The sequence below is a fragment of the Benincasa hispida genome, chromosome 9, assembly GCF_027475165.1.
Source record: "Benincasa hispida cultivar pf3 chromosome 9, pf3_genome.v1.1, whole genome shotgun sequence".
Lineage (NCBI taxonomy): Eukaryota > Viridiplantae > Streptophyta > Magnoliopsida > Cucurbitales > Cucurbitaceae > Benincasa > Benincasa hispida.
The window spans coordinates 60,753,376-60,757,332 of NC_143486.1; the positions used below are offsets into that span (position 1 = coordinate 60,753,376).

Consider the following 3,957-nt stretch of genomic DNA (forward strand, 5'->3'; position numbering starts at 1 on the left):
AGCGATAGTTTGGAGAAGCATCCAGTAAAGTTGTATCGCTGACTCCACCATGGAAGCATAATACGTGGCTGCATGCGAAGTTGCTAAGGAAGCAGTATGGCTATACAAATTCTTAGCTGATTTGAAAGTCCTTCCAAATATGCACCTACCTGTCACACTGTATTGTGAGAACAGTGGTGCAATTGCTAACTCAAAGGAACCCAGGAGTCACAAGCGTGGAACACACATTGAAAGGAAGTACCATCTCATCCGAGAGATTCTACACAGAGGAAATGTGCTCTTCACAAAGGTAGCCTCTGAAGACAACCTTGCTGATCCATTCACCAAGGTCATCTCGGCTAAAGTTTTTGAGGGCCACCTAGTTGGACTAGGACTCCGAGTAGTGTAATCTAGGGCAAGTGGGAGAATGTCTATGGTATTATAGATGCCCTAGTTTATTATATTTTTCCCGTTATGTATCTCAACATTATATTGTATATATTTGTTCTTACTGGAGTTTTAGTCCAAGTGGGAGATTGTTGTGAATTCCCTAGAACTCGCAGTTCATGTTAAACATTCTATTGTATCAATAATAATGACTTGTTGATTTTGCATCTTATTATGAAAATAAAAAAAAAACGCATCCTTGGTTATAGTCTGAATGCTATAACTTTATATAGTGATATAAATAGGATCAAGTTTACAGTATATAGCCTAAATGGTCTAATAAGTATATGGATGAAATTGGGTATCTCATCCTGGTAAAACTATAAGATGCGGCCTACTCTGTAATTGTTACAAGAAGTTGTAAGGTACTACAAACGATATGATCCACAAATCGTTCATGTTGAGACATATGAGTGGGGACATCTTATGCAATGAGTTTGCATATAGACTGGACCACGAACATAGTCACTTTTCTTCATAACGACCATTTACTATTAAAACTGACTATTTCATTTATCATATAACCTAAGTTAACTCGATATTAATCCTGAGCTAGCTATGAACTCGTGTTTGTTCGGGATTATCCTTGATCTGCAAACGGTGAGAGTAGTCCAACAACACTGCTCACTAAGCTTACCTTTTTTAGGACAAGACTGGATGAATAGCTGGGGACATAGCCTTGCAAGATGGAATTCACTCATACCCTATTTAGGGTTAGTAGATAAATTGTTCTCTTAAGTACTGATTCTAGGTCTTGAACAATCGAGGTCCCGCCTTCTCATGTTAGGGAAATGATTTGATTCATAGAGATTATGAATTAGAATTGTTCATTAAAGGATCAGTAAGAACTTAAGGAACAAGATGTATTCACAGGGGTAAAACGATACTTTTTACCTAGCTGTGATTACGAACAACTTGTGCAGGATCGACTTACTGATTATGGTTATCAAGTGGATATAATATATCTACAGTGAGGGGAGTTCAACTATGGGCTATAGTGGAGTGTCTCATTAGTTAACAAATGGGGGTTAGATCGGGCTAATAAGATTAGTCAATTAATCTCGAATCGTTGGAGCCTATGATCTGTAAGTCCGCGAGGTTTCCCTACTAGCTCGTAAATGAATAAGCTTTAGAGTAACTTGTGAAATTAATTTAAAACGTTCAAATTAAACAAGACAGGAGAATATATATTTAAATATGATTTAAATATATGAAGCTGATTATTGTGCATTTAATATTTGATATTAAATTAATTATTATTTTATATTAATTTATGAAATTAATTGTACATTTTTTTTTTAGTTTTGTTAATCAAAATGGTTTTGAAATCATTTTGTGATTTTAAAAGAAAAATGAAAAATGATGTATTTCCATTATTACCTTCGTTATGCTCACACAAACCCCATCTCCTTCTCTCCATTAATACTCTAAGCATGAGCTGCAAGCCATGCAATTCATTTCTTTGCATGTTCATCTGCGATAAATAAAGAAGTTTGGAGTGATTTGAGAAGAGCTAATACAGAAATTTTGAGAGAAAAACTCTGTGAGAAGAAAGAATTCTTCCTTTTGGACAGCTGTGTGTTCTTCACTGTTCTTTAATAATTTAAGTTGTTCTTGAGCCCCACAACTCTGTCTAAAGCTCCAAGAGTATAGTGGGGAAGACTTTGGGGTGCTTTACGGTGATCTCGGGTGAAGACTGTTGCTGAACAATCAAGTTCTTGGAGAGCTCTTCAAAGATATGATCTTAAAACTCTCTTTTTAGAAAAGCATGTTATAGTTTCTACTAAAATTAGTGAATTTGAATGCTTATGAATCCTTAATACTTCCGTGATGTTATTTAACTCTTTCATCTATAACATACATAAACATCTTATTATCATGGTTCTATAACATACATATACATCTCATTGTCCGAGATCAAATACAATCTCATGGACTAAAACCAATTGGGTAAAGTATCTATATGCGCATTTAATCTTTCAGATCCTCATACAAAAACATACATCGATTATACTATATTATCAGGCTGTCATGCTTGCATACATCTAGTGTCTGGCTCGTGGAAGCATGACATCTAGTGTCTGGCTCGAAGCAACAACTTACTCCAAACTTACCAAACTTCAAAAGAAAATTGACCTTTACTTTGTTGAGCAATGCCCTTAGAAATCTCAAATCTTGAATCTAAAGTCCAAGCCATGGAGATATTAACAATTTTAATCCAAAACAAATTGGGTAAACAAACCTCTCAAATAAAAAACTCCAAAAATCTTACCCAAAGTTTTCAAGACCCAACGAGAAACAACCCAAAATTTCGGCGGCAGAGAGATTGGACAGCGACAGCAACCTCTACGTGAGCCGGACAGGTACGGCGAGCTGGCAGTGCGGACGGCGGCTGGCGAGGCTGGGCGAGTCACGGTGGCGCGGCTGACGCCACGAACGGCGAGTGGCGTCGTGCGGTATAGGGCTTGGCGCGAACGGATGATTGGGTGGAGGGGGTGAGAGGGTGCGGCGCACGGAGCATGAGCAACTAGAGGCGGTGGGTTGCGGAGAGGGAGAGGCACAAGAGAGAGATGGAGATCGGAGGGGTCTCGGGCGTCGCGCTAAAGAAAAGAAAAACTTAGGGGGCGGCTCGGGAAACGTGAGGGGATGGGGTGTGCACATGAATCGAGAGAGCTCGATGGTTTTCTTCTTTTTTTTTTTTTTTAAGTAGAAGAAAATAATTAAAATATAAATAAAATAAAATATTTCATTTTATTTTATTCTATTATATCTTATCTTATCTTATCTTATTTTATTCTCTTTCTTCCAACTTTTAACCCATTTTCTCTTTAATTTTCAATTAAAAAAGAATTTAACTAATCTTCTTCCAAAATGAAATTAATTCTTGACATAAATTTTCAACATAAATTTTCAACTTTAATTAATTAAATTCCAGCAGTTACACTTAAAATTTCAAAATTCCAAAAACGCCCTCAATTATAGGAAATTATTGAAATTACATTACTAACAAAATTTTGGGTGTTACAGGGGGAATACTAGCACCTAATGTATTGAGATTACTTTATACCAAGTAAGGTGGTACAATTCTACTTCAGAGTTGTGTTTTGATACTATTGATGATTCAACTTCTACTCCTTCTATTGTTCAGCTGACAAAGGAGAATGTTGACGATGTACATGTTGATATTGGTTAGATACAACCTGATGGTAATGTACCAAATCATGTTGATGATGATGATCTTGATGAGTCTTCATCTAATGAAGAATTTAATGAGGAAGATGCATATGAGGAAGTGATTAATGGATAAGTTCATGAGCAGGTAAAGCAATCTATTCACCAAATGGAGGATACTCAGGCTCGAAAGTCCACCAGAGTGCATAAATATTTAACAAGATATCCAAGCTCAGAGTTCATTCTGATGATGAAAAAGGTTTTGTCTCATGATGAAAAAGACTAGTGGCTTGATGCAATGAAGGAGGAGATAAATTCCATGGAAAAGAGTGGAACCTAGTGAAGCCTCCAAAGGGCAAA

The 3,957-nt window shown here is 36.6% G+C and overlaps 1 long non-coding RNA gene across 1 annotated transcript; it reads right to left on the reverse strand.

Annotated features, from left to right (window-relative positions):
* Positions 1 to 2,277: 2,277 nt before the first annotated feature.
* LOC120086619 (uncharacterized) lies at positions 2,278 to 3,102 on the reverse strand. The gene is made up of 2 exons (XR_005484274.2): positions 2,699 to 3,102; positions 2,278 to 2,607 (listed from the first exon to the last, which is right to left on the reverse strand). It is a non-coding gene; the product is annotated as an uncharacterized LOC120086619 (long non-coding RNA).
* Positions 3,103 to 3,957: the final 855 nt, after the last annotated feature.